Source organism: Sebastes fasciatus, chromosome 22 (genome assembly GCF_043250625.1).
Source record: "Sebastes fasciatus isolate fSebFas1 chromosome 22, fSebFas1.pri, whole genome shotgun sequence".
NCBI classification, from domain to species: domain Eukaryota; kingdom Metazoa; phylum Chordata; class Actinopteri; order Perciformes; family Sebastidae; genus Sebastes; species Sebastes fasciatus.
In genome coordinates, this window is record NC_133816.1 from 7984595 (window position 1) to 8000381 (window position 15787).

Sequence of the window (15787 nt, forward strand, 5' to 3'; positions counted from 1 at the left end):
TTTATCCGTTACCTTTTTCTATTTCATCTGTTTATCCGTTACTTTTGGCTAACTGTTTCATCTGTTTATCCATTACTTTTGGCTTTCTATTTTATCTGTTTATCCGTTACTTTTGGCTTTCTATTTCATCTGTTTATCCGTTACTTTTGGCTTTCTATTTTATCTGTTTATCCGTTACTTTTGGCTAATTATTTCATCTGTTTATTAGTTACTTTTGGCTAATTATTTCATCTGTTTATTAGTTACTTCTGGCTAACTATTTCACCTATCTATCCGTTACTTTTGGCCATCTATTTCCACCATTTGCGTTACATTTAGAAATTTCTCTTAGCTAACTATTTTGACTTTATCCATTACTTTTAGTGAAGTATTTCAAATCATAATTTCTATGTTTAGCTACCCTGTACCCTCCTGCCAACTGCAGAAGCACCCCCAGGGGTACAAGTTCCCCAGTCTGTGAATAACTGCACTTTTTTGCATAATGGTTGAATTTTCTATAGTATAAAAAGCCTCTATCCTGTATGCCCTCGATGTACAGTAGCTATAAAGTGATGTAGCTTTGACCTGCAGCTCCCACATGGCCAGTATGTGGAGATTTTAGCACCAGCACTGTGTCCTCTATACATTTTCTCCTTACCCTACCCTACATTTCAGTCTGTGGTAATGAAGAAAGGGGTCACCCAGATGGTCCATGCCACCCATTTGCCGCTCTCACCCTTGCACTTGTGAAACCTAACATACCTTAGCATGGTATGTAATGGAACGGCAGATGAATAAAACATGCTTGTACATTTTGTCCAGAGCTGCTGATGTCAGCAGGCGCACGTAAACATATTTGCATATGGTCTGTCTGCTGATGTGATTTATGGCCCACCAGGTTTTCTATTACACTCATTTATAACACCTACCCTTCTGTTCAGATTCCACAGCACAAAGCCTTCTTCATCTCATGGTTTTGTCCTATTGTGCATGTTGAGAGCTTGTATTCATGCGCAGATAAATGGGATAATAGAAGTGTTAATTAATGACAGGATGTTTGTACTTTTGAGCACAAACGTGACAAATCTGCAGAAGTTGGAACATCAGCATTTTGCATACCGACAAATTCCTTGCCAGGGTTACCACTGAAAGCTTAATAAACCCTAACTATTTCTAGACATAAAACATTGAATTAATAACAAACAGGATAGCTTCAGTTGGAATGGTTTAGATTTCTTTGGCATTTACAGTATCCCCCATCAATTTATATTTTATTAAGGCTATTTTCTTTAACAGTAATCCAATTTGTATGGCTTTAGACCAACATGTTCTTTGTCAAGATATCCATGCAGCCCTTTTGTTTATCCACTCTGGCAATTCTGATTTAATGCAGTCACAAATTTATCTGATTGGCCTCTAGAGTTTGTTCACTTAAAATAGTTGATTTTCAGGGCTGGTCTTGAAATAGTGTCCTCCGCCCCCATAAAATTGGTTTCAAATTATAATATGTGTACCTGGTTTTACAGCAAACTTTTCTTACTATACTAAAAAATAGTTTTTAACAGGACAATATGAGGGTTCTGTGAGATATAATTCAGTTACAGATTTCTGAACTGGATAAGATAGATGTGCATGGCACTGGTTGTTTCCATCTGATAACACGGAAATAGCAATAACATGTCACCGATAATGCATTGCCGTCGTCATGCCCATTCTGTAACAAATATTGTATTTTATTTTGAATCCGAATAACTTTGAAATATATACGCATCATAGAATAATTTTTATAGAGATTTAGTGTTTTGGGTTGTGCAACGTCTGACGCTCCACAGAGTAATTTAGAAACAATTAAACTTGGTTTGAAGCTTAATTACCCCAGTCGCAGATATTGCACAACACTGTAGCTACAGTTAATTAATTTCTGGGCCAGAATTGGGTTGGATTGAATCAAAAGAATGTAGAATAACATTCATTTACTTTCACCACATTACCCAGTGTCTGTTTGATACGGGTTCAACTCTCCATAACAACAGAGTGAGGAAATTAGCACAAAATAGTGTCTAGCTTGCTGCGACATAGAAATGTTATAGATGCATTGGTTATGTTTTTTGGCGAGTGTCACCCTGCAGACATAATTGGCAATATATTTGGTATTCAAACTTACCTGAAGTCCCACTTTCGCCTCTGTAACAGTGTTTTTCAACACAAATCTGTTGCTATATTTTGTTGTGAAGACGCCTTTCATGTGTGAAATGGTGCAACCCTCCTTGCCAGTGAAGCATTCGCCAACATCTGCTTTAGCTTCATGTTCCTTCATGATCCTTTGACCCTCCAGGTTAAAATGCATTTGTGTCATTCATCTCATTCTCTTGTGGTTCATAGTTTGGCCCATGCACAGTTGATCACTGAGTATTTGTCCTCTGTAGAACATTAGCTTTCATCCACCGATGAAATGCTCTTGAACGTTTTAAACGAGAAGGCCTTTAAAGCTGATTGGGGTGGAGTGGATGAATAGTGGTCCTTTATGTGACTCGTATATGATCCCTTTAATGGCGCCGTGTCACGGATAATTCACAGGTAAATTCACAAGTACCTTCTCTTTGTGTGAGTCTCGTCCATTAAGCACTCCCTGAAATATTCTTTTTAACAAGCGGTTACAAAGGGGTTAGACATGTTGCACCTGTCTATTTAAGAGGATAAGTGGTGATCAGTGGCCCTTGTCGATTGCGCACGGATTCAAATGAGTCAATTGCAAAGTTGAAAACAGTGAAATCGGGTTAAAATTGCATTTTTGACCGGCTTGAAATTAATTACACGGCGAAGGTCAAAGGAAGTAAAAACCCTTTTTAAAAAATTCACCACACAGAAATGTCCCTCTAACCCTGCTGCCACTGTCAGGAATGCCATGCGGCTTACACAGTCTAGTATACAATGTTGAATGCTTCTCTTTTGCATCATATTTCCATTTTTCAGACATCAAAGGCCTTCTGCTCAGTACACGACCTTGTTCTGCTGTCTTCCTATTTCTTGCAGTCCACGGTCAAACATGTTCAGTGATTGGATTTAAGTTCTTACATCACAAATGGTCGGTGCTTGGCTTCCTCCAGCCCTGTCAGATCAGCACTGACTTCCATCAACAAGGCATCATCTATCTTCCCTAACGACTCTTAACAGGGCTCCATGTTATTCTCCCTATGAGGCCTTGGCACCTCCGTTCCATAATGAGGCAGTGAAGAAAAGGGGTGCAGATTAGAATAACAGCCTTAACTAATCCATAACAGGCCGATGAGGCGCCACGTTTGGGGAAACCGTGTCATTTCTCATTTTGCAGTGCCACGGAAAAATCTCTCTCTCAACCCCCACGCAAAACAAGCCCCAAGAATAGCGGCTGTGGCAAGCCGCCGGCACAAGGACGGCAATCAACAAAACATTGCTTCTTCCCCTGTCTCTCTCTCCTTTTTCTCAGCTCCCGCCAATAGTCTGAGGAGAGAGAGAGAGAGAGAGGAAATCCATGCCTCTGACTGTTGACTTTGGAAATCAAAGATGAGTTTCAGCTCGGAGGAAACTACTGAGGACTCCAGCCCATCTCAGGGATAGAGGCTGCTCTGCCAGTGATTGCTATCGACAAGTCTTGTTCTTTAGTGATTTAGGCTTTCTTGAAGCAGCGAGGCTTTCCAGCCAATAGTTTTTGAAAATGGGTTAATTTCTCCAGGCTGGGAGTGTTCACTAGGGGCCCCTGCTGGTCTAAAGAATAAACAACAGACAGGTCTATTATAGATTTAGATAGTGGTGCAATAAGACAGCAACTATTATGCGCAACAGTTGGTTCAATTACGCTTTATATAAAACTACTGATGCAACAAATAAAGGGGGCAACACATAGTTAACCTGAAAAGAACGTTGTGGTGAATGTAGAAAAGCCACATGTGACTTGTAGCTCAGATCGACTTCTCTTTGACGAAATGGTCAACAGCGTTTACTGTTAAAAAAAAGAAAATAAAGATTAAAGCTGCAGTTGGTAACTTTTTAGCAAATGTGATGACAAGTTATCTATTTAAAATCAGAATGTTTTAGGCCGTGTGCTAGGTTACATTGAGCATTACGATATATGCCGATGACACACTCATATTATACATAAATGCGATACAATTTAATGAATGTGACCCAAAATAGATCCTCGAGTAACACTGTAAGCTACGATCCATTAGACACATAACCATGAAACTATCTGCAAACTAGTTAATTAAAACAAATGGATGAAAGCCTTTTAAAAGAGTACTTGTGTCGAAGAAGGTATGAATCCATCAAGGCTAAGTCAGTAGGTGGATTTAAAGCTTCCTTTACCACAAGCATTAAAAGCTTGTAGTTGTGCAAATGGAGTCATGTAGTTACTTATTATAAATGTTTAGGATTACCATTTTTATTATCAGTAACATGGCTTTCCAGTATGGTATCCTTAAAACAATAGCAAATAGCAAACATATTGGAACAAAAAAATAGTGCAGCCTCTGCATTGCTGTGATTTTTTTTCCTCTATTATGATGTTTATGAAACCTGTCACTGTATTGTACTCTAGTAAAATCCCCCAAAAATGATCTTGTGTAAGGAGAATCACACTCCTGTTGTGCAGCAGCTGTAGCTGGATTCAACACGAGTGTCAGGCTCTCTATCGCAGCAAGTCGGACTGATGCGCTGCTGCAGTTATGGCCATTTTCTATCACTTGCACGGCAACTGCAGGCAATGATATGAATGACAATGGTGGGCAATGTGGAGCACCTTCTGTTGCATGCTAGTGTCAGGTTACTACTGTAATTTAACCTCAACAGTGTTCACTAAGCAAATTACCCTCCATTTACTTTGCTCATACATCGTCTAGTGTGCCTCTGTAAAATGTAATTTTGGGGCGTGAAACAAAGCGACCAATAGCATGCACGGGGACTGAGACTCTTTGGACACTCGTGACAGATTACAACACCCCACTGTGTGTGTTGATAAATGCATGAGGCTGTGATGAAAGCTCAGCATGAGTGTGTCTGTCCTAGAAGCCTCCGTTTATGCGTGTTGCACATGTGGATGCAATGTTTATGATGCGTCCATACATTTACGCCGTGTGAGTTTTGCATCGCTGTTTTCATGTGTGCTATAGGCGGAGGAAGAAGCAGCCGCTCTCTGCGTCGCCAGAGCCTCTTCTCCTGTAATAAGGCCTGATTCAAGGTTGCCCAGCGCACACCAGGAATAGTGCCTCGTCCCTCATTTCCTCTGCAGCCAGTGGAGATGAGATCTCTTCACAATATTTACCCAGGGAATAATGATGTTTGATTTGACTCTCTTCTGGGTGTGTCTCTGTGAGGGCTATTTTCGCCCACTGCTGCCACTGAGAGAGAAAACAGACAGAAGCTATGTCCACATGGAGGAGAAAAAAGAAGCCTCAGATCATTGTTTATGGATGATGCTAGGTCGGTGTATTTCTGTGCCTGGCCTTCAGAATGAAGAGCTGCTGTGTTGCACTGTTGGTAGCGTGACTCACACTCGTTTTCTTAGCTTATTGCGTTTCACTCAGATGCTCCTGACCAACTCAGGTTGGATTCAGTGTGAGGATGCTGCATTTGAGATTCTCAACATTGAAAGGGAGTCGTTCCGATCGCACAGTAAGCATGGACACAGACATGTAAAAGGCTCCAACTCTCCTATAGTAGAAAGGAACAAAAACCTACAGACACAACCACGCGTTTGTGGTTGTTTTGGGCTTCTTTTTGGTCATTCTGCGTCTTTTTTTTGTGGTCGTTGTACATCACTTCTTGTGGTAGTTTTACTTCTCTTAAGTCGTTTTACTGCTCTTTTTGTGGTAGTTTTACATCTCATTTTGTGGTAGTTTTATATCTCTTTGTGGTTGTTTTATGTGTCTTTATAGGCATTTTGTTTCTCCTTTTGTCTATTCGTGGTCATTTTGTGTCTCTTTTAGTCTGTTTCTAGTCGTTTTGCATCTGTTTGGAGTCATTCTGTGTCTCTTTGTAGATGTTTTGCGCCTCTCTTTGTATTTATCTAGTGTAATCCATCCATGACAGTACTGTAAGTAAAACATAATCTGATTTTTGTGAAGCTCCAAAAATAGATGTTTTGATTTCCGCATCGAATATTTTTGATTGAATTACTGATATGGATGGATTTATTTATTTAAAATCTGAATGTTTTATCTTGACAAGCATTAATGTGTGTGTTTTAGTGCGGACAGAAATGAAAAACAAACATGCGCTGCCGTGGCTTTATTAAACCATCATACATACTCGTGTACCTCAGTATAAACAATCATGTATACTGAGTTAAAATGGCTTTTAGGGGAAATAAACAAGGCAAAGAAAAGGGAATACTCAGCTTTTCTAACAAAACAATTTATTAAAATGGCCATTCTGATTATAATTTATTATGTATAGTGGCTATTCAAAGCTAAATTAGGGCTCGGGAATCCTCTGGGATCGTGGGTTGTATTTACCCACCTTGAGTTTCCTCAGCAGCTCAGCTCCAACACTACAGAAACGCACCGTAGAATTTACCTCATTATAGTCTGCACACTCTCTGTGGAGCGGAGTCATTTGCATGGCTGCTTGTCAAACCATGTTAATATTGACAAAGATTTGCACCCATTTTAATCACGCCACGTAAAAGGTATACAAAGTTGTTTATGACTGCTCCGCCGCCGAGCGATAGGCACATCCCGTACCGCAGTGCACATTAAAAAAGATTGCACTTTGTTCGGAGCAGCAATTGCAAATCACAGACGTCAGAGAGGTAGAGGAAAAATAGATGACTGCGATGGCAGTTTGAGTCTGACGAAAATGCATTTACATATTAAACCACACAGCAGCGTGTGGAGCCGAGGCTCTGTTTGAATTGCACGCTCCAGCCTGCCTTCCCTCAGTGTGTAAGGAGTAGCAGGGGCCCCGACGCTGTGACTGCAGTACCGTAAATTTGAAGTTGTTTACGGATGCTGCCATCTTGGTGCGCTCCGGGAGGGAAACTTGGAGCGGGGCCATTTACCGGCAGCTTGATGAGAGTGCAGTGAGGCGAGTTAATTAATACAACATCCCTGGGCCCACAGGCTAGGCTGCAAAGCTAACCCAGGAGGGAGGAAGAGATAGAGGGAGCAGACAGAGAAAGGGGACGGAGGAAAGGACAAATCATGCGTGGGAATCATAGATATATATATATATAAAACTGTGAAGACTAAAGCTACAGAACCTGCTAGGCAGCAAAACACAATGAAATCCCAGAGCCAAGATGTACTGATACGGCTGAATTAACCATCTTGATCAAATCCCTGATGATCAGACTACAATATGATAATTTGGTCTTTCAAGATAGTCACTCTGTCATATTAAGCGTGCATAGTGTTATACATTCATTGTGTGAATTGGCAAAGATACATTGCAGACGTTGGACCCCGACCAACCATAGCCTGCTGTCTTTCATGACTTGTACATCAACACGCTCTCATCCCAACTCGTCACATATCGCCGCTTTGTCACACCCCTTGGCGTCAGTTTAGGATTAGCCAACAAAAATACAATATTTAGGTTTAGGAAAAAACAACGTGGTTGGGCTTAAAACTACTGCGTTTGTACAGTGAAAACGACACTCGACGTTATGAACACAGGACACGAACGAACAGTTGATTGTAACATGACGCACGGAACACAAACAGCGGTCTCCTGGATGAAAAGCCTTGTGTTTGTTGTTTTTTTTGCTCTTTAAACTATGTCACCACTCTCCCGGTGCACTTTCTTAGAGTGTTTACTGTTGCCGCGGATGGGTTTACATTGTAGATAATGGAACGCCTTTTTGCGTTGGGTATCGAATGCCAATGGCCATGACAAAGCCTCTGTATTTTACGCCTTGGAAATGAGAACAGGCTGCGTACAAGTGATCAGCTGTTGTCACACCCAAAGCTACGTCTGTCGAGTCGGGGCAAGGAGCTATATTTCTGGGATTCTGGTGTAGCCAGCAGACATCCAGGTGTAGACTTAATTTTCCCTGTGCTGCTCATTGTTTACAGTCCGATTAGCAACTTGAAATGCGAGATTGGAGTTGGAGTTGAAGACGTGTACGACCAGATTGTTTCACAAGTAGCCAGTTTGCAAGCTATTTTTAAACCAATAAAAAGCTAATTCATTGTCAGACGATAGCTGTTGGGTTCCCAGATTGCATTTCGGCCAATGCGTTCCGCCTCTTTTGCTCTCCGCACGGACCGTTTACCCGCATTCAACCAAAGCCCGCTCGAACATGATTGGTCAATACTACTCGGACTACAAAACAGACACCAAAATGCTGCCAAAATGTAGTCCCGTTGCCTACACATTCTACACGTGAATGCAGAATCTGTTTATAGAGATTAGGCCATTATTGATAGTCTGATCTTGGCACAAGTAGATGTCAGAGTCACATTGAGGAAAGGCAGGCAATGGATCAGATTTGACATTGATTCGAGGCTTGGATTCAGTGTTTCGGTTGAGACTCACCTCACTGTTTTCTGCAGGAAAATATTGGAGGAGAAGTCACACCTCAGAGCCTTCGACACCGCATCGAATTCAGAAGGTGATACAGGACAGCCCCGGCATTTACTCACCCATAACTACAAGCTACATTGTCTAGAATATGTTAGACCCTATTAAAAATGCATCTGGTACAATCCCACTCTCCTACTGGAATAACTGGATACTACCACTGAAGGTAGAGTGAGAGGGAGACTGACAGCAGACGTGCGCTCCAGTGAGAGGGCTTTTTATAAACTAAAGAGGATCTAGGTCCAGCCCACTCCAACATAAACTTGAAACAAATGGATCTATTGGCCCCCATGACCTCTAAATCAAAGTGGGAAAGGAGTAACTTTGGTTTCCCTTCCCCTGCAAACCGATTTTCGGTTGCGAGCTAAGATGTTTTTCAGCCATGGCACCGCAGTTGCCGCTTCCCCTTAACTTTGCCTCAGTGAGAAAACTCTCGTCTGTTGAGCTCCATCAAACAGAAAAACTTGCCTGGAGATAGAGGAGTCCGTAGGGAGGTCCTCGCCTCCCCCTCTCACTCTTTCTCTCTCCTTTCTGTATCCATTTATTTTAGCTGGCAAAAAACAACTTTGGGACCAAGGTTGTCAAACAAGACTTTTTTTTTTTTTTTCCCCCGCTGCTGAGGTGCATAGAGGGAAAAAGCAAATAATAACCTGCAAACTCAGCTTTCCAAGAGTATTTTTTTATTGTAATACATAACAATGTGCGTAGTCTATGGAATGAATACACGTCTTAAAGAATAGCTCCGACTGGACGGTGCTCTCCTATTGCTAAACAGTGATATCATTTTTTAACAATAAGCTTCCTCATTCATTGACTAAGTTTATCACGTTTGCAAATCAGCCAAATGACGGCAGCAAAATACTGTAAATAGCACGCCTGCCAGTAGACACAAAAGAGAGAGAGGGGCTATAAATACCCTGAATAAATCCTCCTAATCAGGAAGCGGGAGAAGCACGAGTTGTGTTGATATAGGGAACTGGTGGCTGAATCCCATTTTTAATGCTTTCGCCAGCTTTTCCTTTCTGGTTAATGTTTAGAATTCACTCGATAATTACCATATTAAAATGCATGTAGGAGTCTGTGCAGTTGTGGTGGGAAAAGATAAGGCTGCGAGAGTAGGGAGGGGGAAAAAAAGTCCACCGGAGGCCTATCAGTCAGTTCTGAATTGCTTTATAATTACGGAGATGCACAGACATAATTTCCTTCTAAAAATAATGCAAAGTTTCATTTCTCTCCCCTCCCTTAATACTGTTGCGCGGGGGGGAAAACTCTCCCCCACTTTCTCCCTCCCTCCCTCCCAAGCATTAACTTAACCTCTTCCTGTATTAGTCGGTGTGGTGCCATGTTAAGCACAGTGTAGCCTAGTTTCTGCACAGCCTGAATGTTACTGCCTCCGTGTTTTGGGATTGGAGAAGAATCTAAATTCTGACACATTGGGGTTGTGTTCATGAATATGACATACTGACTAGCACAAGTTCTTTCAACTTGTTGGAGTTTTATTTGCATAGATTTCTCATAAGTTTTAATCTTTTTGTGTATGCCGACTCTAAATGAGATAATGTATTCTGTGCACAGGCAAAGTTTCCCATCCTGAATAGCCGGATCTGTCAGTATCGTTTGGCCTTAATTAGGCTGAACCTGGAGACTGCCGCCAATTTAATGGGCTTTATATGATGGAGGTTTGGTTATTAAAGTTTAGACCATTTTTTAGGCCAACGGATGGCTGGATTTTTTTTTTTTTTTTTCTGAAACAGTTCAAGTAAAGGTGGATCTGTCCCGTTTATAGTTAGTGCTATAATGAAGTGGAACCAAACTCATAACCTCTACGATTGAGCTTACACAGATAGGTCTTTAATAATATCTTTGGTAACCTTTTTGTTGGCTTTTCTTTACAATTACTTTGCAACGTAAAAAAAACGACATCCCTTCATAACAAAGATATGACATAGAAGGTCATTTTCTCCTCTTGCTCCAATTTCTTTTTGGTTTGTTTCCAATACTGTACATGTTTTAAAGGGGCACTCCACCAAAACATAGGAAATATCGTTGATGAAGTCATAGTGGTGTTGTCGGGGTTATCTGGGTTTGGGCTCAGATACGACAAAATCATAACAGAAAGACTGAGTGAAAAGTCTGGGATGTTGACCAGACAGGAAGGGTCTAATGAAAGATGCTATCAAGTTGTTATCAAATGTTAGCATGCTAACACACTAAACTGCAACGTGGACCATGTTCACCGTCTTGGTGAACATGGTCCACGTTGCAAGCTGGTGTTTAGTTAACATGCTGATGCTACCATTTAAATCACAGCCTCACAGAGCTGCTAGCACTGAATGTGTAATACTAAATTACCTTTTAAGATGTAAAGGTATTGTGGAGTTCACCAAAACAAATTAGGAATAAAAGATTCAAAGAAAATGAACATGATTTAGCAATATTTTCAGTAACCAGGATGTAAACGACTTTGACAAAAGGGTTGCTGTATGTGATTGGGGGGTATTTATAATCTGGGTAAACACCAACATCTGGGACAATACAATTGTTCTTCAGGAGCCCACAAAAATAGTAGCAGAGGAAAGGACAGAAAAGGAAAAGTTTGCAGGAGGGGGTGTGCGACGACCGGCAGGTTCTCCTGTGATGAAATATTGATGGTGCTGACTTTGATTCTGCAATAGGTACTTTTGATCCAGATCTGTCTCGGCAGAGGAGACGCCCTCCCCCCCAATTCTACCTCAGGTGTATCGCCGGTCTTTTCACTTTCCAAAACTGACATCCCCCCCCCCTCCACTACCTTTGATCAAACGTGTAGACTTTGAAGAAGGACTTATAGAGATCAATGATGTGTATATACAGGCAGGCAGATACTGTAGGTCTATAACTCAATATGTTGCAGTGGGTGCTGGGTGAGCGCCAACGACGGGGCTTTGCAGTTAGTCAGTTGTTGACTTTTATTTATCACGACTGCTGCTGCTGTAATTGATGACTGAATCAAACACAGTGTGGAAAAAAGTAACCGCTGACTTCTTTGCTTTCTCAGCTGAACAGCGATCGTGTCTCTTTTCCCTTCCAGCACTCATCTCAAATTCAAATCCAATACTTCCAAAAGAGGGGGGGAAAAAAGCAAGCTCTATTATTTAAAGAGACAGATTTCATTCAGAAAAAAACTCAGGGCATTGTTCGGGCTATAAATCCCAAAGGCTACACTGTCAGTGTGTTCACATCTCTTGTTCAGCTCTTTGCAGAATTTGTAGATCACCCCGGTGCATCCTCTACACGCATGCTTTGCTGCCTCTTTTATTCTCTTAAAAAGAGTCAAGTGCTCTTGTCTTTTTGTCTGCCTACAATCCAGTGTGTGAGTGGAGTGGAGAGTATGATGTGTCCACTGCAGCGCTGTGTCCCTGGGTAATGGAGCAGAGAGCCATCTGTCTGTCTGGCCGGCCATCCGTCCGCGTCCTCAGATCCTATCGGTGTGTCTCACCTGCTAATGAAAAGCTAGCAGGTGCTCTGCCGCAGCCCTTAAAATGGATGACTTCCCTGCACGGCGGAGGCTGCCGTGCACACTCGGCTCCCCCATCACTCTTCTTCTTTTCTTTTTTCCTTTCCTTTCTAACCTTCCCTGCAGCATGCTAAAACTAAAATTCTGACCATTTTTCTATTTTTCCACTTGTTTGATCTAAATTTGGGGCTTCACACGACGACCACGTGTGCAAATATTAACAGCTGCAAAAGCTAGCGAGCTTATGATCCACAGTCTGTTTTTTCTCCTTTTTCCTAAATAACATTCTGGTATTTGTTTTGAAAGCTAAATTGGCTCCTCATTGTTCAGAAGAATGCGGTAGTTACTTTGTCTCGCCCCTCCCCGGGAACCTGTATTATGCAACACCAAAATAATGGCCCAGCCAGGCCACGCTATATGTTTGAAATGCAAAGCAGAGACGGCGCTTCGTTAATAATTGCCATAATTGTATAAGTATGTGGAAACTGCTACACAAAATGGAGCAATGACTATTATCAGGTTGATAACCAATAATTACTTACAAACTCTGTGCTCATTAAGCAGCTCCTGCGGAGAAACTGAGCTCAATATAGCCCTCCAGAATCCCCTCCCCTCGCCCACCAGGATCCCGCTGGTCTCCCTCTCCCTATATCCCACTTTCTCTCTCCTCTTTCTCCAACCTGCTCTGCTTTTCATTCCATCTGTTACCCAAATTGTTCTGTTTCAATCAGTTTCCATCTCTTCACTCTGACCCGCTCGTCTTTGCCCCCTTCTCTTTTTCTTCCTCGGCCTTCCGTTCTCTCTATCTGTGAGTGGCGATCACCGCAATCTTTCTTCCCCTTCCACACATATTCCTGCTAAATCCCAACATCCTGTTTATTTATGTGCATGGCATGCTGCTCACCACCTCCCTCCTCTCTCTGGTCTTTCTCTCCCTGAAAGATTAACCATCCCCTCTGCATCTCTTCTCATCTATCATCCTAATGGGGTCTACAAGAGGGAAAAAACAACAATTTGCAGAGGGAGAAACAGCCGCAGAAGGGCAAGGAAAGTGTTTGGATTGCAACTGTTGATCAAGTTCCAGTCGTGACGTGACGTGACGCTGGCGGCACAGGACCAGACCTCATCTTTAACAGCTGAAATTGTCATCTGCGACGGTACTGTACATACACAAACACACCAACATGCAACCACCTACGTGACATTCACGCTCGTGTCAAGCAAATTAAATGAGCGGAAAGATAGGTGATGGTCATGTGTTCAGAGTTTGATGATGAATGGATTAACAGATGATTTCGATGTCCATGCCAAATGGCAAAAATAGAAAAATGAATAACTAAATAATAATAGAGATTTGGAAATGAAGATATAAAAAGAGAAGCACCTGGTGAAATAATCGTGCCTCATTACCTCTCAGCTATTAGCTGGTATTTGGTGTCAGTTGATGTTAATATCTTTTGCACTTTAAACAGCTCATTATTTGAGGTTTTAATTAAAAAATAGAGAGATATACATCTATGTTCATCTATGTTCATTTGCAAAAAAAACAACCTGAAAATTGGTTTAAAAATACAAATATATATTAAAAAATCAGATTAGATAAAATGCAATTTACAGCACAAACACTTCATAGTTAAAGCGTTTGTGTTTACATACTTAAAGGGACTCTGGGATATAATCAGCAGCTCATTTGCATAGTCTTAACTTTTTATTACTTGAAACATTTTGTGACCTGTCCTCAACGCTACAGTGAACTGGAGCAGGGAAAGCAATAACTTTATGTGGAGATGAAATGGGTGTAAATTAACTTCTGCCAATCATCTCCTGTAAAAAAAAAAAAAAAAAAAAATCTTATTTTTTAATGGATCTCCTTGAAAACCAAAAAAGAAGTGTTAATTAAAAACCAGCCAATAGCAAATAACCAGTTCAGTTTCAGCTTTTCATCATGTGATTACTCTTAATGTCAATTTGTAACCACCGTTGCTTTTTGTCAGTGCCGTTTTTCTTTGTTTGATGTGTGCTGTCAGATTGCTCCCCTTGACATTTGAAACCATTTTTCATTTTTTTTATTTTTTTCAGCAATGCACCTGCACTTTGGGCACAGATGATTGTATCTTTCGAGCTCTGTTTGCCTCAAATATCGTAAGTGCTGATTACCAGCTACACACTGACATTAAATCTAATGTGACTCACCTTTTTGGAAGTATGAGTAGTCATCCTTAATTGAATATGCCCTGTTTGTTATGGTTATTCTATGTAAATTTTTGGGAAATTAAAAAAAATGCCCATTTATTCCTTGGCTTCCCAGGTCCTCAACCTCCTCTCCAAAAGCATCCTCTACTGTAAGTGGGAGAAGCCAACCGCGGGAGGCCCCTGGTAACCACATGCTATCACAGCTCGGCCTTCCAGCCTCCAACCGTGACACGCTTACACTCATCCACTCCACAGGGGAAGTGTTGAGCCTCGCTCGCCGACGTGAGAGCACAAACACAGAAACATTTACCCTCCACCAGATAGGCAGTGCTGCTTGTACCTCCCCTCCCTCCCTCTTTCTCTCAGTTTCCCATTCCTCTCTCTCTCTGCTCCTCCCACTGCTGTTTTCTAGTCAGTTAGTTAGTCTCTCTCTCTCCTCTCGAAGTGCGCTTTTCCCTCAAGCTTCGTCCTAGGCTCTGTCATTTTTGTTGCTGTTTATTTGTTTGTCTGTGTATCTTTCCCTTCCTCCCGCTTCTCTTTCCCATCCTCCTGTCAATATTAGTCTTTGTTCATCTGCATCTCTAATTCTCTCACTCCTCTTCATTCTGATATGGTGTCAGCTCGCTCTCTTACTGAGTAAAGCAATGTGCGATGCTGAAGCTGATGCTATTCTACAGTATATATTTACCAGTGTTTTTGACTTCTTGTAGATTTTGATTTAATACCGCTGACTGTTTTCAGATTTAGTTTTCCATTATGAAGACAGTAATATTCACATTTTTTTTGCTGATGTTTCTGAAATATTGTACAGTAATAGAATCAGCCTGTGCAGAAGAAGTTGCCCATAGCTTCTCAAAACCTTAATTAAGGCACAATGGAACAAAATGAAAGCTAGACTATATAACGTTTGAGAGAATAAACAAAACATTCTGCCTCTAACAAATGAAAACTAGAATTCATAAAGAACCTTGCTTAATTTAGTACAAGTGACAAATGATGTAAAAATCTCTAGATGGCAGCTCACGTAACTGGGATAGTTTGGCTTCAGTGTTGTAAGTACGTCATAAAAGAAGTAATAGTATCATGAAAGGTCATAAACGGTCAGCAAAATGTCATAAAAACTCATTAGAAGAATCGTAGTGACATCGTAATGTCAAAAAAGTCATACAAATTCACAAAAAAGTCCCAAGTATAGTATGTCAAAAGTCATAAAATATGATTTTCGAAGAAATATCTTAAAAGGTCAAAGTAAAGTATGTCAATAAGGTCATTACAGAGTCATAGTATAGTATGTTTAAAAGTCACAGTAAAGTATGTCAAGAAAAAATAACAGTATAGTATATAGAACAATGTCATAAAGTCATAGTATAGTACATAGAAAAAATAGTCCTAGTAAAGTATGTCAAAGAAAAAAAATTATAAGATTAGATTGTTAGATTTAACTTTATTGTCATTACACAAAGTACTGGGACAACAAAATAAAGTATGTACAGTGTGTATACAAAATGAAACACTATGTGGAATTAACAGTAAGGGGTATGAAAACATTAATCATATACA